This window comes from Vulpes vulpes, chromosome 1, assembly GCF_048418805.1.
Source record: "Vulpes vulpes isolate BD-2025 chromosome 1, VulVul3, whole genome shotgun sequence".
Lineage (NCBI taxonomy): Eukaryota > Metazoa > Chordata > Mammalia > Carnivora > Canidae > Vulpes > Vulpes vulpes.
Genome location: NC_132780.1, coordinates 187,602,966 through 187,629,076, shown reverse-complemented (window position 1 = coordinate 187,629,076; position 26,111 = coordinate 187,602,966). Strand labels below are relative to the sequence as shown.

Sequence of the window (26,111 nt, the reverse complement as noted above, 5' to 3'; positions counted from 1 at the left end):
TTATGATAGTCACAGAGAGAGAGAGAGAGGCAGAGACACAGGCGGAGGGAGAAGCAGGCTCCATGCACCGGGAGCCTGATGTGGGATTCGATCCCGGGTCTCCAGGATCGCGCCCTGGGCCAAAGGCAGGCGCCAAACCGCTGCGCCACCCAGGGATCCCCCTAGTAACTTTTTAAAAGACTTTTTAAAAATTAAAAAAAACTAAATATTAAATCACTTATTCAGGATTTATTTTTCTTCTATTTAAGTCCTAAATATCTAAGAAATATATTGATTCCAGAGGTCAACAGACTTTTAAGGTATGCGATTTGGTATAAAGAGTTGAATCTTAAATCTGGAAATAGATGTAAAAAAATGGCTCTACTCTAGAATGAACCTGTAGCTAATTGGAGTCAGTCACTTAACTTCTGAGGATTCATTTACTCATTTGTAAAGTAGAGAAAATAATATCATTCAAAAGATTTCAATACTCATATGAAAATTAAATTAGATAACAGAAGGAACAGGTCGACAAAAGTGATTTTTCCTGTTTCTTAGCATCTTATTCCTTGGCTGGACGTTTATTAACTTGCAGGTGCTCATATGCCCACTACAGGGCTGCCACTGGAGGGAAAAATTATGAGGTTGTCTATTAGGGTTCCTAGAGAAACAGAACTAATAGGAGATCTATCTATCATCTATCATCTATCTATCTATCTTCTATCTATCTATCTATCTATCTATCTATCTATCTATCATCTATCTATCTATCTATCTATCTATCTATCATCTTTCAGATTTACTATGAGGAATTGGCTCACACAATTATGAAGGCTAATAAGTCCCATGATCTGCCATCTGCAAGCTGAAAACTCAGGAAATCAGATAGTATAAATTCTGGTCTAAGGGCAAAGATGAGATGTCTCAGCTCATTCAGTGAAGCAGGTAAAAAGTGATAAATATCTCCTTCCTTAGGCTTTTGGTCTAATCAGGCCCTCTGTGGATCAGATGATGCCCACCCACATTGGCTAGGGCAATCTCCCAAGTCCACTAATTCAAATGTTACTATCATCTGGAAACACCCCCACAGACACGCCCAGAAATAATGCTTAATCTGGGAACCTGTGGCACACTCCAGTTGACACATAAAATTAACCATCAAAGGTTGATATTAAAAGAATTTGGCAATAGTCCTCCAAGAGAATAGGACATACTTAAACAGAGAGACTAATGCTTACTTCCTACCTGGAAAGCTATGAATACAAAAGTCTGGCTAGAGCACCATAATGTCAAAGAAAGAAAAGAAGCTTCAATGGGCAGCTTCCTGTAAACAAAGTAGACACATAAGGGTCAAAAACTTAAGTTATATTTTAGTTATACCCTTCCAAGGGGATACCTTGTATTAAAATGCTGTGAAATATTGCCGAAGGCAAGAGCTTGGAAGTCAAGAAAATGCTTCACAACAGATCAGCAAGAGAATTCATTCCAGCTTTAGGGAATTATACTTAGGCCATTTGGGCTTCTGTAACAAAAAATACCATAGTCTTAATTGCTTATAAACAACAAGCATTTATTTCTCACAGTTCTGGAAGCTAGAAGTCCAAGATCAAAGTACTATCAGATTCATTGTCTGGTGTGAGCCCTCATTCTTCTAAGGGCAAGCAAGACTGCCATCATTCTCCAAGTCATACGCCAAAAGTAACGCTAAAGTGACACATGGAAACGTTCCACTGAAAGCGACACTAAAAGTCCACTGACTGAGAAGCAGGGGTAAATTATAGCATTTTCTCATTGCTTGCCCTGCAAACATCTCCTCCTTTGTTCCATCCTCCTAAGGGTAGATTGTCTCAGGTGTACATACCACAGACTGAGAAATGGCCAAGAGTAGATATGTCCAAGAGATAATGTCCAAGGATCGGACACTAGATCAGTCAACCACATGCATGGTTGTTTAGTGCCTTATAGAGACAGAGGTAGGAAGAGAAGAGGGTGGACCATTTCGTTTGAGTGCAGAACTTCAAGGAGTCTGAGATTTCTAACTTTGGCTTTTCAAATCATTATGAAGGTCCATTTTCAAAGGAAGAGGAAGGAACACATTTTATATAATAGTTTATTGGCCTGATTTGTAACTTTATATATTTAGACATTTGATATATGAGCTTCCATTTTTACTCTTGCTCCTGCCATGTGATGCTAAGGGCAGGCAGGACTGCCATCATTCTCCAAGTCATGTGGCAAAAGTAAAGCTAAAGGGATAGATGGGAAGGCCCACTGAGAAGCAATACTTAAAGTCCACTGACTGAGAAGCATGGGTAAATTATAGCATATTCTCACTGTTTTGAAATTATATACTTTTCAGAGTGTTAGCTAAACTCCATTCAAGTAATTGATCATATCTAATTAAACTACCTACATGGTTTTAATTTCCTATGGCATTTTTCAATGTTACTACCCATCCAGAATTGGATAAAATATTTTCCAAGTGTATCATTTTGTAAAGCTCTCTAGAGTGAAAAACGAGATTAGTATAAGGTCATAATTGTGATCATAAAAGCATAGTCTTACACTCATGTTCAAAATTTCTATAATGATTTGAGAAAAAAAACTCTTGTCATTACAAAAAGTGTTCAATGAAAATGTATGTCATCCAAACTTTAAAACTAAATTGATTAGGTTGGTTAATTGATCTTCTCTGCTTCGTTTTCACATGGCTTTTGTTAAATTTTCAAGCCCATCTCTAAAAAAGATCTATCAGGTACTTGCTAGTAAATTTCCCCATCAGCGCATACTTGTTTTAGGAAATGTGGGCCCCACAGTCCCTACTGAGTGGGCAGGAGGCACTCTGACCCTGGGTCTCATTGATTGGATGAGGGCAATTACCTGACCTAAGTGGGACCAGTTGTAATTTCTGTCAAAAATAATCCAAGAACTCAAAAACTCTTGTCAATTTCTCTCGGGCATTTGACCCAATACAGATGCAATACCAAGGTGGGAGTAACTGTGTTAGTCTTATAAGCAAATGGAGCAGAGAAAGTCTACCTGCAGAAAGGGAATTATGAAACAAACACACACAGAGGTATCTTAGCAGAGAGACCTCACAGCCTATAAGACAGAAGGAGGGAAAGAGACTGCCTTGATTTCTGCTGTTTTCTTTATTCTGCTTCCAAACTGACTGACAGCTAATTTATTCCTTTTGATTCTAAAAAGATGGCCTTGCATACTTATGTGAGACATTTTAATTATAGTGACCTAGGTGGTATCTAAGAGCAATTATCTTTCAATAAAGAATAAATATACTTTACCATCTCTAATTCTATAATTCTTTGTATAAAACCCATATTTAGAAATAAAGTTAAATCAAACCCTCATGAGGATCTTATGATAAAGATATTTTTATAATCACCATTTTATAAATGAGAAAATTGAGTAACAAGAAGTAACTTGTCCAATGTCATTCAGTTAGGAATCAAACAAAGACTGTGTGGCTCCAGGATTCATACTATTAACAACTACATAATTTACAGCATATCAATTGTTTTTCTATGATCCAAATAATAATATTTTAGAGGAGGCTTATAGTAATTCATAACTTATTTAGACATTGCACTAGATAAATTAAAAAATATAGCCATTAGAACAAGCCAAGAAAACTGTAAGTATTTGGAATTATGAATTTTACATGTAGATTAAAGTCATAAAACCTTTAACCTTCCTTTATAGAATGCCTCATTGACCACCCTTTCTCAGAAGAGTTACAAAGAAGATTGATATATGATAAAATCATTATGAAAATTGGGGGATTTATTTTAATTTTCCAATGAATAAGCAAACATGAACTAGAGAGTAATAAGACCAAATATTTATTAAGCACTCAAGAGAGTTTGAGTATAGTTCTTGCATGGTTGAGAATGTCTTTCCAGGTGAAAATAATTTCTATATAGTCTTCCTTCCTTTATAACATATATTTACTTAACATGAGATATATGAAGCTAAGACTAAGAGTGTTGTGTGATTGAACTGACATTTTAAAGGTTTGGGATTTTTGTTTTGTGTTTTTGTTTTTATTAAAATCAATATTATCTTAAGATTAAACCAAATATAAACTCTAAAAGTAAGTTTTAAAATGTTAATAACCAAGAACATAACAATAATAAGATATGCTGTCTTTTGGATCATTAAGAATTAGACAATAATAATCTGCTGTGTATACTCGGAGCACAATTCTCTGAGGCCAGGAAAAATAAAGGGCAAAATCTCTGCAACTAAGAGCATACAATCTGGCTTGGAACATGAAAGGGGCCCACATGACACAACTGCACACTGACAAATGAGGGTAAGTTTTGTTATTTATTTATGTCCCCCAACCCATTAAAAAGAGAAAGAGAGAGAGATCTGGTCAACCTTAAATAAAAGCATGTAATCCAGTCATACATTATGGGGTACAAAAATAAAAGTCTAACAGAGAAAGGAAAAAGTAATGATGAGACAGTCAAAGAAGGTAGCCTGTAGAAGAAAAATAAGTCCTTACCTTATCCTTACAAGATGAGAAGTATTTCAATAAGCAGAAAGAAAGGAGGAGTCCACATTTAATTCCAGAGAAGCAGCATAAACATCAGTTTAGAGACAGGCAGCATTATATTGTGATTATCTTCCCAATATCCATTCTTTGCTACCATATGGGTTAGAGCAAAATGGCCCCAGCTCCAGCAAAGAACTGGGCCACAGGCAATCATGGTAAATCCATCCTTCTTTCCATAGTCACTGGTCCAAATTCCAGGTGTAAGTCAATCAGTAAATGCTGCCCATTGGTTTCCATGGCTCAAGGGAGGACTCTTAATTTTGTTGTGGGAAGGGATGCGTTCTCTCACATTGGTCATAATGAAGCTTGGGTCTCTGGTTATTATGGGTATTCCTGAGTATTAAAACATGAAAAGTATGATTCTTCATAATGATGAGAAACAGAGATGTTTTCTACTGAAGAAATATTGTCAGCATGTAATACAGTGATTTGCCATTCTATTCACATCCTTAAAATATGACATCTATAAAGAAAACATACATCAATATGTTGATAACATATATCAACAATGAAGAAAATACAGAGGGGATCTGCAAAACATTTCTACGGTGTATAATATTGTCCAATCTACTTGACTTCAATGATTATCACTTCATTAATAGTGAAACGTATCTTTTTATCTATCTCAAAGAAATATTTTGAGAGTCAGGATTTATAAAAGGAGTATGTTGCAATGCACAAGTTTTAGGAAGAATATAAGCATAATTGTACTAAAATGAAAATCACTGCTAAGACAGTTAATGGCCAAATTTATATTTTTATTCAATAAATAAGTTTTGTTAATGTGTTCTAGATCCTAGAACACCTGGACAACCAGTCATATACCTTATTTATTCAGTCAATGTCTCTGATTTTCTTTTCCTACATAGTTGAAACATTTGGAATAGCATAACATAGACAAAATAAAAATAAAAGAGTAACTTTATGTAACTCCTATTTCCAATAAGGAAAAGTATAATGCAATGAATCTACAATTCTTTGAAGTCAGTTACAGTATTATTTCAAACAGCTAAATTTCTTATTTTTCCTCTTGATATCTAAAATTCTTTCATTTATTTCAGTCAGTCATTTTTTTAACTGGAATTTGGGTCACTTAACTGTCCTCTTTCTCCTCATCCTAGTTTCATCAAATCTCTTAAGTTTCATCATTTCACTTCCAGACAGTACAATATATAAATACACAAAATCAATACTTAATTTGATAGCTATAGTACTAATTTTAACAAACTTTATCTCAATAAAACCTTATTCCAAATGTGAACTGTATTTAAATGCCCTCTATTACTTAGTGTCTAAAGTTCTTTGCATTTCACCATACCTCTTTCTCTTCACACTGTCAATGATAGCTTGTCTATTTTTCTTTTTTATTATTATTATTTTAGATTAGATTTTATTTATTTACTCATGAGAGACACAAAGAGAGAGAGAGAGAGAGAGGCAGAGACACAGGCAGAGGGAGAAGCAGGCTTCATGCAGGGATCCCAATAGGGGACTCGATCCCGGGTCTCCAGGATCACACCCTGGACTGACGGCAGCGTCAAACCGCTGAGCCACCCGGGCTACCCCTTTTTTCTTATTTTTGATTGGGAAATGTATGCCACTGAATAAGCAGCAAAATTTGATTTTTTTCACCTCACTTACATTTTTCAAAATGTGTTTAATGTATGGAAATAACTTCATACCTACTGAAAAGAATACCAATTAACTCTTATTGACCAAAAATTCTGGCTTATTAGACTTCTATAATATACTTAGTTTTTGAACAAATTTTAAAAGAGAAAATTTTACAAGTCAATAATTTTTTATCTCTAAAAAATAGTTTTCTAAACTCCTAAAATAATCCATTTCACAAAAACATTAAATCTAAAACTTTATGAGTAACATAAATTCCACCTTTTTAGAAAGGTATTTGTATAATTTTTTGCTGAAATCTTCAAAATATCACCCAATAGCTTGTTAATAAAACCAAATCAAGTTTATTTGGACTCATTGCATTGAGGAAGAGCACCCTTTGACAGTCTTACCCGTGTCTCAGGAGAATAATGTCAGAAATGAGATATTTATAAGACTGAAGTTTGAGCTCAAGTGATTAAAGGTGGCTCTTTCTAGGTAGAGAACTGATCATGATTCAATAAAAAATTTGTGTTTATAACAGTTTAGGATTGGTAGACATGGCAAAGTAGGTATCTTAAAGCAAGTCTTAGAAAGTAAATTCCTGTTTAATAAGTAAGCAGAATGCCCAGGTGAGATTTTTTTGTCTGCAATAAATTGATCTGTAGGAAATGCCTAAAACAAAAGTTACTTATGGGTTTATGGCTTTATTTCTCCCAGGCAAAATTCTCATGGAACAAGCAACTAAATCCGGTTGACATAATTAGTCTAAAATCTTTTTGACGTCCTTTTGAAACAGATGGTCTTATTACTGGGCCTTCCCTTTTGACCATTCTTTAATTCTTTAGCCTGAGTATAGGTGGTTATCATAAGGGGAAATGATTAAATAGATGTTTGTAGAATCATCATTACATAACAGAGTTCTGTTGGTGGTCATTTCAACCAATACATATGTCAGGTTTTCTTGTTCTTTTCTCGTTTGATGGAACAGTGCCTATGAAAGGCATTTAAAATTCTAGAGGTTGGGGCAGCCCAGGTGGCTCGGAGGTTTAGCGCCGCCTTTTGCCCAGGGCCTGATCCTGGAGACCTGGGATTGAGTCCCACATCAGGAACCACATGGTTCCCTGCATGAAGCCTGCTTCTCCCTCTGCCTGTGTCTCTGCCTCTCTCAATATCTCTCTCTCTCTCTCTCTCTCTCTGTCTGTCTCATGAATAAATAAGTAAAATTTTTTAAAAAAAGAAAACACTAAGGGAGAAAAAAAATAAAAAAATAAAAAATAAAATTCTAGAGGTTACATATTTGAGCATTATAACAAAGTCAAACACTAAGAATACTATGATAAGATTATATAGTCCACACCTAAGCCAAAAACGAAGGGTCGTCTAAATAATTCAAGAGAACAGACTGCATCCACAATGAAGCCTACAGACTAGATATGGGCACATTGCCTAAATTACCTAATCTCATAATTTCCTTTATTTGTTTCCTGGACCCTCTTAGTACTAATAAATAGAAATATCTATTGGATTATAAAAACCATATTCTTTTCCTAAAGTGGTACATATAATACCTCTGAAGTCCAGTTCAGTTATGTATTAAGTCTTCTTACTTTGTGAACAGAGAAGGAGTTCTATGGATTTCTGACATTATCTAACTCCCTTTTAAATCTCTGAACCACACCATGTGTCTAGTAAGGAGTGATATAAAGAGGCTTAGGACAGAAAAGAAACTTCATAATTTCCCTTAAAGAGTTAAATTTTCAGATCTCCAAAGAGATCTGGGCTTTTCTCCTTCTTGACAAGTTACATAATAATCTCTTTCTCTGAGTGTAAAATAGTAGAACCAAATGTAGATTGAGTGATATCAGAGACTACTGAATACTCTGAAACAGGCATCAATTTACTAAGATAACAGATACCTGTCCAATTTATTGATAGTAGTCAGTAGGCTTCTGTATTGCAAATTTGATATGTATGGTAGGGGACATCTCAATGACAAGTTTTCAGGCAAAATACCCCTATGTAGATGCCTCGCCTTATTGTATAGTTTTGCACTATTCAGGGGTAGTTAGGTTGGGAGAATATATAGTAACAATGCCATGAAATAGATGAAATGTTATACCGTATAAGGGAACCCAAAAACTTCCTACATAGTAAACCTTGTTTGTAAGGTCTGTAACATGAGATAGGTATTTAATAAATTCCACAGGTTCACTTGCTGAGTCTTAACTCTGTGAAAGTTCAGTTATATAGAGATGCTCTCCTATGAGTGATGTCTGGGTGTTACAGAAACTTCTCTTCCTATCCTCCCAGGTATGACATAAAAGGGGTTTTAGTTTTTGGTTTTCTGCCTGATGTGCTGTTTTCCACAAAATAAATAAATAAATAGCAACCAAAACAAAAACCATACATTAATAATTGAGACAATGACTGACAAAATCAAATGTTTTATTATAAATGATTAGAACTAAAAGGAGTTAGTTAACACTGAGAAAAAATGGTTGCAAGCACAGCAGTTGGTTCAATTTTATGTTTAACCCAAATCTAAATCATGAACAAACTGCATCCAGGTGTTGGCCTTATTCTAGGAGTGAATAAGAATACAGAAAGTGGAGTGGTGGTGGCACATTCAGTTGAGAGCCAATTCTTGGTTTTGACTCAGGTCGTGATCTCAGGGTGTTGTGACTGAGCCCCACATGGGGCGCCACACTCAAGGAGGAGTCTGCTTAAGACTCTCCACCCCTCCCCGTGCTTTCGCTTTCTCTCTCTAAATAAATAAATACATCTTAAAAAAAAATAAAGGAATACAGAAAGCACACAGTTGAAAGAATGACAATTTGTTTCTAAGCTCCAGACTTTCCAAAAATTTTTAATAGTCCTAATAAAAGTAGTACCTTTATCACTGGAGATTTGGAAACATAAAATCAAGAAATGTGTTTTTGCTATTGTCAGAACCATAGCTTCCCAGAAAGGAAATGTTTTGATCTACTCTAAGAATAAGTAAACAATGACTAGGATGACATATTCAAAACCCAAATGATGAAGGATGTTAAGTAGACTTATTGTGATAGCCATTTCAATATATATACAAATATTGAATCATTATGTTGTACATTTGAAACTAATGTAATGTTTCAATTACATCTCAATTTTAAAAAATAGAAGTAATTAATTATATGAACTCCTTTAAAAATGTTCACAGGGACTTTGAGGCATGGACTATTGTCCATGTCCCTTCTATATAGCCATGTACCAGAGATACCCTTAGCAATCTTAGTAAAAATATCCCCACCAATGTTGAGTGACTATAGTGGTGTATTTGTCTTTATTGTGGTGAGTAGTTTCAAGTGAAATTTTGGCAAGATTCTAGTTAAGATCCTCTAGTGTCACCAAGTGTCCACTCTGGAGTGTCAGAGATAATCTTATTGCAATTTAAAACTGCAATTTCTCCTAGAGTCAATCAGTGGCATCCTATAATAGCTACCTTCAGTCTCTCAAAAAGAGTTGGCTTCTAGGACTATTATCAGGGCCTACCTGCTATATTCATTATCTAGGCATTTCCTTTGGCTTTCATGCTGTTTTTGCATAGCTTCAACATTTATGATAGCCATCCCTTTAGGAAGTACAAGAGCATTTAGGAGTCATTTAATCTGTTACCAATTTTAACTGGGTTAATGGCAGGGGTCAAAAACATTCATTGTTACCAATTCATACTCATTAGGATGGCTAGTATCAAAAATATGAAAAATAACAAAGGTTAGTGGGGATGTGAAGAAATTAGAACAGTGGTGCTTTGCTGGTAGGAATCTAAAATGATGCAGTCACTGTAGAAAATAGTTTATGTTGTATGAATATGTTTTATGATGCTAACTGAGATAAACCAGATACACAAGGAAAATTTTTTTTTACACAAGGAAAAATATTATATGATTTCACTTATATAAGGTACATAAAAATTCATAGAGACATAAAATAGAATAGAGATTACTAGGGCTAGTGGGAGATGACAATGAGGAGTTACGGTTTCATGATATGCCACCAAATGGTACATTTAAAAGTGGTTAAAGTGGTAAATGTTTTGATATATGCATAGAATGTTTGTATCTCCCCCCAGATTTGAAGGCTGAAATCTTAACCTCTAATGTGATGATATTATAAGGTGGAGGCTTTAGAAACAGTTTAGTGCTCTTACAAAAAAGACATCATAGAGTTCTTTGCTTCTGCCTTATGAATACATAATGAGAAGATGGAAATCTATAAACCAAGAAGCAGGTCCTCATTCGACACTGAGTCTACTAGCACCTCAACCTGAGACTTCCCAGACCCTAGAACTGTGAGAAATAAATGTTATTTGAGCCACCCAGCCTATGGTATTTTTTATAGTTTACCAAATGGACTAAGATTGAGTGTGTGTGCGTGTGTGTGTGTGTGTGTGTGTGTGTAGTATAACCATAATTTATAAAAATCCTCTTTTTCTAAAGCATTTCAAAATCATGAATTACTCCAATGGCTTACTTGATATGAGTATCTACGTAACTCTTATCTCTTGCTAATTTGAAAGCTCTGGCAAGTACACAAAATTTTACCATCTGGACTAAATTTACTTCTGATAACAGGTTAATTCTTTTTTTTTTAATATTTTATTTATTTACTTGAGAGAAACAAAGAGAGAGAAAGAGAGAGCACACACCAGCAGGAGGAGGGGCAGAGGGAGAAGGACAAGTAGATTTCTCACTGAGCATGGAGCCTGATGCAGGGCTCAATCCCAGCACCCTTAGATCATGACGTGAGCAGAAGATAGATAGTCTTTAACCAACTGAGCCATCCTGGTGCTCCATGATAACAAGTTATCTTCTAAGAGTTAATTGAAATATGTCATGGCATGTCTTGCCTAAAATTTTCCAGTTTCAGAATTAAGATGACCTGTTGATAAATGATACTAAATCAGGATTTTCTCGGGATGTTTATAATAAGTCTGTTAGTAACTAAAAATAGGAGTCAGTCTTCAAGTTCACATCATCTTGAGAACATAACAAAAATTGGTCTACATGTCAGATAAGAAAAATTAAGAATCCTGAAAGTTCTAATTTAAAACCTGTGGAAAATAAGAGAGTGCCACAGTAAATCCCCAAGGCAGAACTGCCCAGTGAATTGCTGAACCTCCCGGTGGTGAGGGGAGAGGGAGCCACTACCAGATATTGACTATGTTGACCTAAAGGGGCACAAAAGAAAGAAAATATGTGATTATAATGTTAGTACTGAAGATAACGTAGTATCGAGATTTGGTACCTCTGAGAAGCAGAGTATAAATATGACTCATTTATTTGGGCTTAAGGTCCTGAACAAATCTATGTTCTCAATCACAGGGGTTTTTTTTATTAGGAGAATTGGAGTGTCGCAGGGACCAGTATAAGGTATGACTAATCTTCTTTGCCTCTTTGGCTTTTGATTATTACATTGACTTGAGGTATTTCTTAGCTTCTAGTTTTTGATGATATTATGAAAATTTAGATAAATCTGAACCTCAATGAGTTCATCCCCCAGCTTTTTGCCAATATCATAGAATTTTTTGTCTACAAAGAACTTATTACCATGTAGTAATCTTCTACCTGGGCTTGATTTAAACAAAAACAAAACAAAACAAACCCAGAGAACCAAAGTTCAGTTTATCTAGGAAGCTGTGATCTGATTATCAATAAGAGATCTGAAGAAAAATACCATTTGGAGAGCTTTTAATTTATCAATTCCACAGCTTCTCTAAATCCTTCTGGTTTCCTGTGTAATTCAGAGTATTCTCAAGCAACCCTATGGTCTTCCTCATCTTCCTTTTTCATGCAATTTTTGCACATAGAATTCCTCTTACAATATGAACCAACTAATATTTATCTTGGAGCCTGAATTTTATGTTCTAAGAAATATCTTAAATTCCTCTGCAAATGTCTGCTTATCTTATCTAAGCTTCTGAAAATCTTTGGCAATGGCTTTCAGCTTAGACCAGTCTTGATATGACTTGGAGCTTAAAATCGACCATAAAATAAAAAGCTTACCTTTTTTTAAAAGAGCTTTAACTTTACAAGACAGTTGAATTTCATGGGTTTCTGGATACCTAGAAGAAACAAAAGAGGAGTAGAGACAATGTAATAAGGGTCAAAAGATAAACAAAGGAATAATAAAATAAAAGCCATTAGGTTTAAGTTGTGATTGGGAATTTTTTTTTTTTTAAAGATAGTTATGGGGATCCCTGGGTGGCTCAGCGGTTTAGCGCCTGCCTTTGGCCCAGGGCCTGATCCTGCAGTCTCCGGATTGAGTCCCACGACGGGCTCCTGGCATGGAGCCTGCTTCTCCCTCTGTCTGTGTCTCTGCCTCTCTCTCTCTCTACGTCTATCATGAATAAATAAATAAATCTTTTAAAAAAAAGTTACACGTTTTTCATATTTTTGTCTCATGCAAAGAAATCTTTTTAAAAAGCAAATTGGAGGGCCGCCTGGGTGGCTCAGCGGTTAGCGCCGCCTTCAGCCCGGGGCGTGATCCTAGAGACCTGGGCTCGAGTCCCACTTCCGGCTCCCTGCGTGGAGCCTGCTTCTCCTTCTGCCTGTGTCTCTGCCTCTCTTTCTCTCTCTGTGTGTCTCTCATGAATAAATAAAGTCTTAAAAAAATTGGAATTTCTTTTAGAAGCTTCCTCATAACAATAAAATCAATGTAAAAGTTGGATATCTGAGATTTTGCTCCCCTTCATTACAGCATGTGTCTCAAATGAACAATTTCATGTCAAAGTTCCTCAAGGTAAGACTATAACCTAAATTATACTTGGTGAAATTATGAAGGATAGTCACTTGAATTAAAGTGTAAAGACATGTTAGAGACAGGAGATCTGACCAATTAAAGTATAGAAATGTTAGAGACAGAAGATCTAAGTACATAGATTTAATTTTACAGGAGATGAACCTTTGAAAGTCTAGCAACAATCCATCTAAAGTATGTGAGGCACCTTGTGTCTTGGGTCCTCAAATGATTGGCATGCACCTGCCATATCACACAACCTCTCCATCAGAGTCAGTCAAGTACACAGACCTGAAAATCTGTGACAGCAGACAGAAGTTCTAGAGAAAAGATATCTTCCATAATCACATTCTCAAGGGAAAAATAAATCAAGAGTTGCCTTAGTCTTATAAGATTCTCACTGATAAGTAACATAAGGCAAGATTTATCTAAAGGAAACTAGCCAGAGTGATTATTTCTGCAGTCCTTAGTCCCTGGGGAGAGCTTGAGAAATAGGTTTATTGGAGCCTATGCTCTTTCTCTTTCCTTTTATGACACACACTCTCTCTATGCCTCTCTCTTTCTACATGTATGTCTCTGTCTCTCTATCTGTCTCTGTCTCTGTCTCTCTCACACACACAAAGACTAAGACAAAGACGAATAGAGTTGTTAGCAAGAAAGCAGATTTTCAGTAAGGATGAAAGCTTTCAAATCTCATCAGATAATAAAGATATGCATAAAAAATTGTTTCCTGAAAGAGAATATAAATTTGGCATTTCTTATGACATGAAAAATAATTGGCAAGATTTACCTTTTCCGTGTCATAGCCAGAGACCACTGAGCTCAAGAAACATCAATAGAGCACTGTTTCTGGGTTTGAGTGTCTTAGCCATGTAAGATGTGGCTAAGATGGTGTCTCAGTTGAATCTCAGTGAAACCTCCAAAATCTATCTTACCCAATATGGTAGACTCTAGCCACACGTGGATATTTAAATTTAAGTTTAAAGTAATTGATATTAAATAGAATAAAAATTAGTTCCTTAGTCATGCTTAGCCACATTTCAAGTGCACTCGTGGCTAGTGACTACCATACTGGATATTTCTATCATTGCATGAAGCTCTACAAAACATCACTTCTCCAGACTGTTGAATTTACTAAAGTATCACCCAGTGACTTGATAATCAAGGAAAAATAAGTTTATTTGAATTTATACAAATAGGGTGAATGCCCCCTTCACAGAATCTTAGAAGTGTGTCAGAAAAGAGAATTTGAAAGTGGCTCAGATCAAGTGGTTTTAAGCAAGGTTTTTGAGGTAGGAAATTGGTTAGGATTGAACAAAGTTTGTGATATAACAGTTTCAAGTTGGTAAATGCAGCAAAATGAGGGTCTTCAAATGAATCTTGATAAGTAAATTCTTATTTAATAAATAAACAGTTCCCCCCAGGCAAGCAGACTATTGTCTCTGATAAAATTGATCTATAGGAATATCCTGCAATAAACACTCAAATGATTTCTGTTTCATAGTCTTACCTTTGCCAGGCAAGGTAAGCTGCAACAAGGTCAATTAAGTCATGTTCACACAGTTCTAATGGTGTTAAAACACAAACAGATATTTTTAACATTATATCAAAATAGGATTTTTTTCTTTCTATAAAATAAAAATAAAAAAATTTAAGATATTAAAAATGTACCCCAACACATTATTTGCATTTAATGTGTAAAGTTTAATTCCATAAAAGCACCAGAAAAAAGTCTGTAATAAACGTTAAAATAATTACATGAGAGACAACTAATTCTGGGAAACGAACAAGGGGTAGTGGAAAGGGAGGTGGGTGGGAGGTTGGGGTGACTGGGTGATGGACACTGAGAGGGGCACTTGGTGGGATGAGCACTGGGTTTTATGCTATATGTTGGCAAATTGAACTCCAATAAAAAATTAATTTAAAAAATTACAAAAAGGTTACTTAAGGCTTCTACAGGAGTAAGCAATCTGAACTCTTTTTAGACTAATTCTGATGGGTCACAATTAAGGAAGATTTACATAAATGGAAATGATGTTTAAGGAAATTCCAACCAATTCAATTTTCCATCACTTAGGAAAACTAAAAGAAGATTTCAACAAACAGCAGTTTGTCTCTAACTAGGATGCAGTCTGCAAGCAAAAGTCAGCTTTTTAAAGAATTTTAAAATAGCATTCCCTAAGATCAAGTCTCCACAGGCCAACAAATTAATCCCAATAAAATATGAGGAAAAGATTTTTAAAATAATAATAAAATTACTGTAATGAGAAAATTTTCCATTAAAAATAAATAGATCAAAGCAAAAGAAGAAAGCAGAACAAGCAGGGAGTCAGACAATCTCACCCCTGGGACAGATGTTCCAGAAGTACAAGAAGATCATCATCTGTTCTCATGAGAATTTTTTTTGCCATATTTATTGAAGGGTTATAGAATGAAGAAGTAAAAAATGAAGAGAAAATTCTAAATGTGGCACCTGGAAGACAAGATTTGACTACTATACAACAGTACAACAGACTGAGGATACAGAACAGAAAGTAAGAGGAGTAATAACAGATATCATATACAATTAAAAAGAAATATTTTGTTTTACAATCATATAATGTCCTTGAAATTAGTTCATATTTAGAGTGAGGGGAAAAGGGAGAGGAATTTTCTTTGGCTGGGGATATAACTGTATTTAAAGGAAAGTCTGTTTAAAAAGGGGTGTTGGGGATCCCTGGGTGGCGCAGCGGTTTGGCGCCTGCCTTTGGCCCAGGGCGCGATCCTGGAGACCCGGGATCGAATCCCACGTCGGGCTCCCGGTGCATGGAGCCTGCTTCTCCTCCCTCTGCCTGTGTCTCTGCCTCTCTCTCTCTCTCTGTGACTATCATAAATAAAATAAAATTCTAAAAAAAAATAATAATAATAATAATAAAAAGGGGTGGTGGTGGTGGTGGTTATTAAATGGAAATAAAAACCAGATATGCATTTAAGCCATGTCTCAGCTATGGAGGATGTGGCCAATGCAGTTACATGAGGATGAAGTCTCAGAACCAATATATACAGCCTAAAGTTTGTAAATAAATATCCTAAGTTGGTTTGTGTTATGCTCTTCTTTACCCAGAGACCCAGATCAATAATTTTAGAATGGGTCTCAGTGATACCAGCAACCACTAAATAAAAGTAGAGCAGGCTCTACTCTTCTGTAGGAGAACTAATCAAGTCATTATTTAAGTGACAGGAATCATTCAATCCTATTGAATGGATAGAAGCAATATATTATTGAAATGATGTTATGGAATATCTGGTCAGTAAAACAAGTGATAAACTTAAGGGATATACATAGAAGAAATTAAAAAAGAAAATAAGTACAGATGTGATTTATGAATGAGATAGTGTATTCCAATCTTAGAATTATAAGAATCGAAGATAAAACCAAATAAAATTACCTAGAAATTTTTTAAAAGATTTATTTTAGTGGAGGATAAAATCAGATAGTTACCTAGAAATTTTTCTAAAAGATTTATTTTAGTGGAGGAAGGGAGACGGAGAGAGAATTTCAAGCAGACTCTGCACTTAGCACAGAGCCCAATGAGAGTCTTGACCCTACGACCCAGAGATCACAACCTGAGCCAAAACCAGGAGTTGGACACTTAACTGACTGCACTGCCCAGGCATCCCTAGAAATGTTTTGGGTCTTTTTTAAGGTTCTATTTATTTATTTGACAGAGAGAGAGAGAGCAAGAGAGAGAGAGAGCGCGCGCACAAGAAGGGGGAGCAGCAGGCAGAGGGAGAGGGAGAAGCAGACTCCTTGCTGAGCAGGGAGCCTGATATGGGGCTCAATCCCAGGATCCTAGGATTATGACCTGAGCTGAAGGCAGATCCCTAACTGACTGAACCACCCACGTGCCCCTCTAGAAATGTTTTTAAGTGCCTGAAATCTGAAAGATCTTATAATGCCTCCAAGTAAAAATGAAAAGCAAGTAGCTATTTTAAGATACAGCCTAGTAAAAGGCTTAAATATCCAAGAAGAATTCTCCATTTTTCAAAAGCTTTTCCAAAAGGAAAACAATATTTTAATCTGACTCAAAATGGCTGAGTCATATTGCTCAATTATAATAAACCAAATTATAAACCATGCAGTTGTATTTTTAGAATTATCAAACCAGTGTTCTTATTCTGACCATTTTTGTGAATGTATTTTTATGAAAAATGTATCATGTGCTGCATTTGTGCATTTTCTACCCAAAGGGCCCATTACTTTCATCAGATAAAATCACATCCTATTACCCTATTCTTATACTTTTTAATGAATATCCATTTTGTGCAGTTTTCATGAAAATCCCAAAGTGCCATCTTGCCCTGTCCAACAAATGAGCATGTAACTCAATCATAAACCAACCAGTTTTCCTCTCTCTCATCTTTCCTCCCTTCACCTTTCTCTCTCTCCTTTTCCATCTTTCTTCTTTCATTCTCCCTCTCTCCTCCTTTTAAAATTTAAGGGAAGTGATACCAAGGCATCAAATATTAGTGTATGAATGAAGCTCTTCAAAAGATGCTGTTAAGAGAATAAAAAGAAAAGCTACAAACTGACAAAACACTTGCAAATCACCTATTTGCTAAAGGATTTATATTCAGGATATATAAAGAACTCTCAGAATTTAACAATAAAAAAGCAACCCATTTTCTCCAGTGAGCAAACATAAAAATATAGCCAAAGACCTACAGTATACAATTACAATAAAATAATATTTTCATCTATCAAAATGACATATTACTTGTTCCATAGCAAGAGACTATGAGGACAAGCACTCATACTTTTGCAGTAATGTAAACTGGTAAAACTTTTCTGGAAGGAGAGTTTGATGTCATTTATCCTAGAACTTATGTTCATATTTTTGACCCATATATTCCCTTTTGTATAGATAAACCAAGGAAATCATTATAAATGTAGTCAAAGACATGTATTTGAAAATATTATTTATAGCTTTTTTTAAGAAAGTGGAGAATGGAAATAAACTAAACATATAACAATAGGGAAAAATCATATAAAATATAGTAAGAGATACAATGAATTTGGAAGCCACAAAGAATATTGTCTAACATGAGAAAATACTTAGGGTTTCACGTTAAGTAAAAATATATATATATACATATATACTCACATTTTATACACACACACATTAAATATGTTTAATGGTGTTAATATACTCTACCTCAGTATAGGAAACCATCAGAACTGAAACGTAGGAAATGTTACCTCTTGTTTTTGTAACACATTGGATTTTGGACAATTTTTTTAGATTAAGGATTTTTGTTTTCTTCATACTTTATCCTTTAATGCTTTCTACAAAAAAACACGATTTCCTTTATATGGAAAAATACATTTATTTCATTTATTTTAGGTAGTGGAGCCATTATCCAAGCTAGTGGCTTTCAGGCACTAATTTATCATGGGAACAAGTTTGAAATATAGATCCTGTTTTATATTAATCTTTTCAAAACATAGATTAAGAACGTTAAATTCAATCAGCATGGTTTTCAAGAGAACTAAATGAAGTGACACAATTTCTAAAGTTTTATGTAAATATATTTTTAAGGTTGAGTTTGAGAGTCGAGGGCAGGCGGGCAGAGCAGAGTCAATCAATGATCTTTTCTTTGGCCCTGGAGAATGAATGGAAAATATGTATGGCTCAGTGATGGGCTGACTAATAGATTTTTACCAGAAAAAAAATTAGACCTTGTTTTGTTCAATCTTCTCCTTTTATAGATGGAGCATCTGAGTGAGAACTGACTACTATCTCCACATTTAAAAAATCTATTAATTCCAACTCATTACTATTTTCTATCCCTGGATTAAAATATCTACCACTACTCAGAATTCTATTAAATCTTGGGACACCAGATAGCTTTCCTATTTGTTGTGGTAAATACGCAAATAGGAATCAGTAGCAACCTGCAGAATAAATGATGGTCACCAATGTGTCCCAAAATACATTGGATTGAGCCTCTGCTGGTTTCATTGCTAGAAACCAGATCCCTGCCAAACTATGCCCAAATGAGTTCTGATAATCTTCCAGGTGCTACCACCCATGTGTTCTTGTGTTCTGTTGGCAGTTTCCTCCTTAGACCAGCACTACTACTTTGATGCTGATGACCCTCCAAAGATTACTTTAACACTGATCACATGGGTGACGGACACTGAGGGGGGCACTTGACAGGATGCACACAGCACTGGGTGATATGTTATATGTTGGTAAATTGAACTCCAATTAAAATAATTAATTAATTAATTAATCTAAAAAAAAGAAACACTGATCACAACTGTCCTTATCTAGTGGCAGCCTCCACTACCACTGTTTGGCTTCATAGAATTAACTCTGTTGATTCATTATCTACTTTATCATAAACATTGGTCAGGTACTTCTTGTTAATCCTCCCTAGGATACCATCATCCCGATAGTTAAATGAGAAATTGACATTTGTAACATGTCTTTATTGAAAGATCAAGGATAACTTAAAGAAAATATAAGGGAACTAACAACTACCATATCCATCATTTGAGTGAATCAGACAAAAGTAAGATCAAGGAGTTTTCACCACAGAAGAGGCAGGAAAGGAGCTGTTAACACAAAACTCTACTCTCCCTGTACCACTATATATTCTAATGAGCTGATAAGCCATGCTTTTTCCAAATGTCCAGTGTTACTCTTTCTTGGATGCCCATTTCCTTCCAACAACTAATCTAAGTAAACAATTCCTTAATCTGAGGTAGCAATACTTTTCCCATGACTAACTTACTACCTTGGCTCACTTTGAGAGTTTCCATTTCTGCATTGTTAGAATATTTACATTTGCAACACTGGAGTGTTACATTACAAGTTCTTATCTTACGTTGATTTCATTTATCTAAATTCTGTCCCACAGCTAGATGGCTAAAATTCCAAAGACAGGAACTAGTATTTCTTTTTCATTCTCTATAGTATTTTGCACTATACTGGACAGAGTAGGCTTTTGATACTCAAAGATTTGAGTGAATTTGACTTACTTGACTAGGATAATTTGAGACTTGAGATATGAAGGCAATGGTCTTCTTCAAATATTTATTCTCTTTTCTTTGGTGATGTAATGTAAATGCCTTAGCCCTAAATACAAGAGTGAACATAAATCATTCTAAACACTATCAGGAAATAAGAAGGAATGGAATCTAGGATTAGAGATGAAATAACTAAGTATCCATATGATTAGTTATTTGACTTTTGCAATCCTGTGTTATTTCCTTTCTTTATGTAGCTTGTTTAAGCTTTTAATGACAAAATAGCCTTTGAAAAATTCATTCCATTTTAATATCAGTTCAAGAAAATGCATGGATCAGTGGTATCCTAAGCACATTTACCTGCTGACTAGAGAGACTCTTAAAAAAACAACAAATCTAACATTCATTCACTGGAACAAGGACAAATAGAATAGAAAAACTGTTCACCTCCAGACTCAGGCAATTAGTTTTAAGTATGTCTAGATGCGTGCTGCCACAAGAAATAAATGCACTGAATAGTAACTATGAGGAAGGATAAATTACAAAAGACACCAATGTATAAGTAAATATCCTAACAGAAGGCACTTGAAAATAAACCCTTACTACTTTTATTAGAGGGTTCAAAATATAAAGATCTATTAAATTTTATTTTTGAACTTTCGTACCTGTCTGCATGGTAACAGTCCAGGACAATTTTAGATGGGAAATTTAAATTAAGACTTACAGGTTGGACAGAAAGAACAAGTACCCATAAAGTCCTAACCTAACTGAGCAGATGAATTCTAGCATTCTTTTTCTTTCTTTCTTTTTAAATAGTAATAAGCTTTCTGTCATGATCAGGAGACAGAGTAATCTGAAGATAATCAGATAATATTTTGTTTAAGGATATGAATATAGAAATAGAAAAAAAATTATTCTAAAGATAATGTTTGTCTTTCCCCAAGAAGACATTTCTTTATAAATAAAAAGTCTTTTTATTTTATTCTTATCATAAGAGTAATAGAAGAAAAAAATTTAAAATATAGAAGGGCTTAAAATTAAAAACAATTTTTCTTCCTGTCTTCCACTCCCAGTTCCACTCCCACAGATAACAATTATTTTTGTACCATTTCTGGCCTTACTTCTTTTAGAGGTTATCTTTGTTATAACAAAGATTATCTGGATTCTAGGTTATCTTCTAGAGGTCATCTATATAAGCATATAACAATGTGCATGTGCCTTTACACCTCCGTTTTTTGATCAACTATTCTCTCTGCCAAAAACGATGAGCTCACTCCACCTGCACCTTCCCCTCCCCATTCAGTGTTTATTAGATTATGTTTTGTAGGTTTACTTGAAAGTTTTAAGTAATCTCATGAAACATCTCATTCTTTATTTACATTTCCTAACTCCGAACTATACATATGAAAAAAAGTTAGTATTTCTTTCTGTACTTCATTCTATTTCATCTTCCTCCTTCTACCTCCCAATCTCAGTCAGATGTACCATTATTTTACTGTCAAGTTTTATTGAATTTGCAGTTTATTCTCTAACAGTTATGAGTTCTTTCACTCTTTCTTTATATGTTGATTCTGAAAACTGAAAACAGATAGAAAGCATGTACATTATCATTCATTACAGGATCATTTTGTATCACTGGATTTTGAGAAAGAGAAATATAATCTATATAATTGAACCATGAATAAAATATTCCAAGAATATGGATCAAATGGATTCTCAATGTTTACTTGGCTGCTTCTCAAAGTCTTTGGTTAGGAGGAAACATTTTAAAAAACAATGAAGAGATATTTTCCAGAATTTTTTTCAAAAAAGCTGAAATATTTCAGGTTGAAAAGGCTCATAAAGTGCTAAAAAGAAACAAAGGAAAAATCCACCCTGAGACATATTAGAGTAACATTATTTAATATCAAAGATGAAGAGAGAATTTTTAAAAGCTTACAAAAAGGAAGAATAGGTAATATACAAAGGAATAAGAATTAGACTGACTTCAGATTTTTCAGTAGCAACACTGGATGCAAAAAGACAATGAAGAAGTGTTTCTAAAGTGTTAAGGAGCAAGAACTTAGAATCTAGAATTTTCTACGTGAAGGCATAATTAAAATATGAAGGCATAAAGCGTTAAAGAGCAAAAACTTGGAATCTAGAATTTTCTATGTGAAGGCGTAATTAAAATGTGAAGGCATAATAAAATATCCTCAGATATATAAGACCTGGAAAGTTTTGCTACAATAGAATTTTTCTTCAATTTTCAATTCTTACGCCAAAGGCCGACACAAGGTAGGCAGGCACTCAATAAATACACAATAAAGAAAGGAAGGAAAAGTGGGAGGGAGGGAGAAAGGGAAGAAAAAAGGAGAGAAAAGCTGAAAGTAAACCCAGTTACCAGTTTTATGAAAACACAGAAATACTTTCATATATGGTTGAATGGTATTTTCTACATAAATACCTACATTAAAAACAACTTTGGACACTTAAAGAAGAGGCAAATTCAAAAAAGAAAAAGTGGCAAGAGAAATTTGGAGTAAGGTGATGAAATTTTTGATATAATTTATTGTTGCCTTTTTAAAAATTGCTGAAACTAATTATTCAGCCTTAGGAAAAAACCACAACTATGCTATAACATAAATGAAAATTGAAGATATTAGCTAAGTGAAAAAAGTTGTAGAAAGACCTTTCAAGGTATGATTCCACTTTCAATGTATCTAAAATAGTTAAACTTAGAGTGCTAGTTGAGGGGGCAATAGTGGGCTCTGGGGGAAGGGAAAAAAGCTGTTGGATGGGATTGGAGTTTCAGTTCTGAAAGATAAAAAATGTTCTAGAAGTCTCCTGTAGAACACTGCCGATAGTCAACACTACTACACTGTATACTTAAAAATGGCTAAGAATTAAAGTTTATCTCATGTATTTTTTACCACAGTGAAAAATGGGCTGAAACTAGAGCTTTTGTATCTGCAATTAAGTAGCAACATAGAATAGCTGCCTTTCAATTCCTCCTTAGGAAACACATGGTGACTATCAGTTTCTTGTTTTTGTTTTTTTAAATGACTAGCACTTTTTCTCCTTCTGAGTATTGTTTCCTTTTTCCTTACTATTCTGACTGTGTGACCATGAGCTGAACCAAAGCCAATCAGATTCCTCTTCTCAGTGACTGAATTGTGTCCTTCTCAGATTCATATATTGAAGCTCAAACTCCCAGTACCTTCAGAATCTGATTATATTTGGAGTTAGGTCTTTAAAAAATTAAGTTAAAATGACACTTTAGGGCTGGGATCCTAATTCAATGTGACTGGTGTTCTTATAGGAGGGATGTGCATACACAGAGGAAAAAAGGCTGTGAGGACACAACAAAAAAGGTGGCCATCTTCAAGGCAAGGAGAGAAGCTTTAGGAAAAATCAAACTTGTCTACCACTTGATCATGGACTGCTAGCCTCCAGAACATTGAGAATATAAATTACTTTTGTTTAAGCCACACAGCCTTTAGTAGTTTGTTATGACAGCCCTAGCAAACTAATATGCTTAGAAATTTTATTGTGAATAAAGCCACCAAAACAGCAAGGTAGTTGATGTGATAGAGCAGTTAACATTCTGCGTATGTGTGGAGTGGAGGAAAGATAATATATACATATAAAATTCAAAATTAGGAAGCAGTCAATCCTCTAAAGAACACTACATGAGTAACAAAATATAGTAATGGAGGATGAGGACCTATTTTAAGGCAGTTTGGAAAGTAAATATTGAGAAATGTGTTCATTATGTGATTTTCTACAGTCTCAAAAGAAAAAAAATCTAATATCAGCAAGAATGTTATGAGCATTGGTTCATTTTCACCATGTTAATACCATGACACTTGTAGCTATTCACATTACCCATGTAACATTTGTGATTTACACTTGTCAACCAGAGAGAAAAGACAGGTTACCAATAGAGGAAAGACACTTGGTCAGACAGCCAACAATCTTAACAAAAACAATAGAAGACAGAAAAGAGCGGGAAAATATTTTTTAAATAATGAGAGAAGAGTCAATTATAAGAGGTTTTAAAATTATATTTTAAACTTAATCCCTCTGGTTCTAAAAACAAATGTGTCCCTGTTATGGAGATGGATGTATTAGGTGGTTACTGACATTGAGCCTTTGAATCAGGATAATAGCTAATTAAAATACCATTTGGGGTATACCTATAATATACAAATAACCTCTAATCCTCAAAACAATCCTAATAGTAGGCATTATTATTTCTATTTTATAAAACAGAAGCCATTATTCTATATATTATACCACTGGCCTTTCCTAATTCTTCTTGATCTAAATTTATGTTCATCAAGCAAACTTTATACTATAACTACAAAGAATAATTACAATTATTTTTATATAAATTTCCCCTTTAGGGAGAAAAACAGCATACTGATTTTTCACAAAGTTCATGCAAGAAATAATTTGGAGTATTAGAGAGTTTATGTAAATGTTATTTATACAAATCTTTATTAAATGTATTTATATTTACAAAAGTATGAATCTTATAAAACCTATTTTGTCTAATTATATGACTAAAGTACCATCTTTAATATGTAAAGTACTAAGTTATTATTAGAAAAGCATAAAAACTGGGATTCTTTTTTCAATAGAGATGAAATATTAGTACCATTCTACCTTGTTTTCTTACTTGATTTTCCTTAGGACTCTCCTACACTCCCATGGCTGTATTTAACTCAGCCATGGAATATTCTGACCCACAGAAAAATCAAATGCATGTCCTTGGCCTCATTAGAACAGTTTCACTAATCATCATTATCCAAATTTACACTTTAAAAATTCCAATAGCAATTATTGTCTTTGGAATTCTTTTGGTGATTAATCATGTACTGCTTTGTGACAAACCTATTGTTCTCTTGAACTGTTAACTATTTTGTTATTTATCTTTATGCTACAATCCTTCTTTCATATCATCACAAAATTATCTCCCCAAAGCATAGATATTATGATCATGCTATTGTCCTGCTCAAAAACTATGAAAGGCACATTCTCATGATCTCCTCTGGCTTCAAGCTCCCTGCTTCCACTGAATTGGTTCATTTTAGAGATCATGACACTGTTCCATCTGCACATTCTGTTCTTCCCAACAGGGGCCCTGTGGTAGACAGAGCAATAGACACTCAAAAATGTCCACATACTAATCTCCAGAACCTATGAATATGTTACCTTGCTCTGCAGTCGTGAATAAAGATCTTGAGATGGAGAGATTAACCTGGATTTTGTACTGTACCTAATGTGAATACAAGGATCCTTATAATGGAAGGAGGAAAGCAGGTCAGTCTGAGAAGGAGACTTAAAGACAGAAGCAGAGAGCAGAGACAGAGATTTGAAGATGTGATGCCATTAGTTTGGAAGTGAAGCCTTTAGAACCTAGAAAAGACACGGAATAGATTACCCCTAGAGCTTCCAGCCCTGCTGACATCTTCATATATCCCTGTAGGACCCCCTTTAGACTTCTGACCTCCAGAACTGTAAGATAATAAATGTATATTGTTTTAAGCCGTTAACAGTAATCTGTCATAGAAGCAATAGGAAACCAATACATACTTACTTTTGGAAGACTGTCTCTTCTCTCCACTTGTAAAACAGGATTCTCAAAGCTTTACTGAGGATTGGGGGAGGTAGAGCAGGGAGTTTGCATTTCAGAATAATGAACACTCGAGACATCTCTGCTTTTAAAAATGTTCATCTACACTTTTTTCTCTTTCTCTCTGTTGTGCTCTTTTCCCCTCAAATTCTTGTTTATAATAAAGAGAAGTTAAACTTTTTCCTTTGTTTGGCTTCTGATAATCCATCCTCTTAGGATTTCATTTCCATGTCAGGTGATTGTATCAAACCATTTCCTCAATAAAAATTAAAAGAACTCTGATACCAGCTGTTAACAGTTTTTTATATCCAAATGTATAAAGAATAATCTGAATTCAACATGTAAATTTTAGTCACAAATGTGATTATTTATAGATTCTTTCTTTTTCCTGCTGAAGGTCCATGGAATTGCCTTTGAATTTCCTCTCAGAAAGAGGTTACTAGATCCAAACTTAGCAGGGCATTATTATTTTTATTTGCTTTCCTTTAGCAGTAATAGTTTACATAAAATTATATGCAACATCACCA

General features: G+C 34.6%; 1 long non-coding RNA gene across 1 annotated transcript; it reads right to left on the bottom strand.

Moving 5' to 3' along the window:
• Nucleotides 1–4,313: 4,313 nt before the first annotated feature.
• LOC140595534 (uncharacterized) lies at nt 4,314–25,466 on the bottom strand. The gene is made up of 3 exons (XR_011997268.1): nt 25,393–25,466; nt 12,217–12,275; nt 4,314–5,021 (listed from the first exon to the last, which is right to left on the bottom strand). It is a non-coding gene; the product is annotated as an uncharacterized lncRNA (long non-coding RNA).
• Between the last annotated feature and the right edge of the window lie 645 nt (nt 25,467–26,111).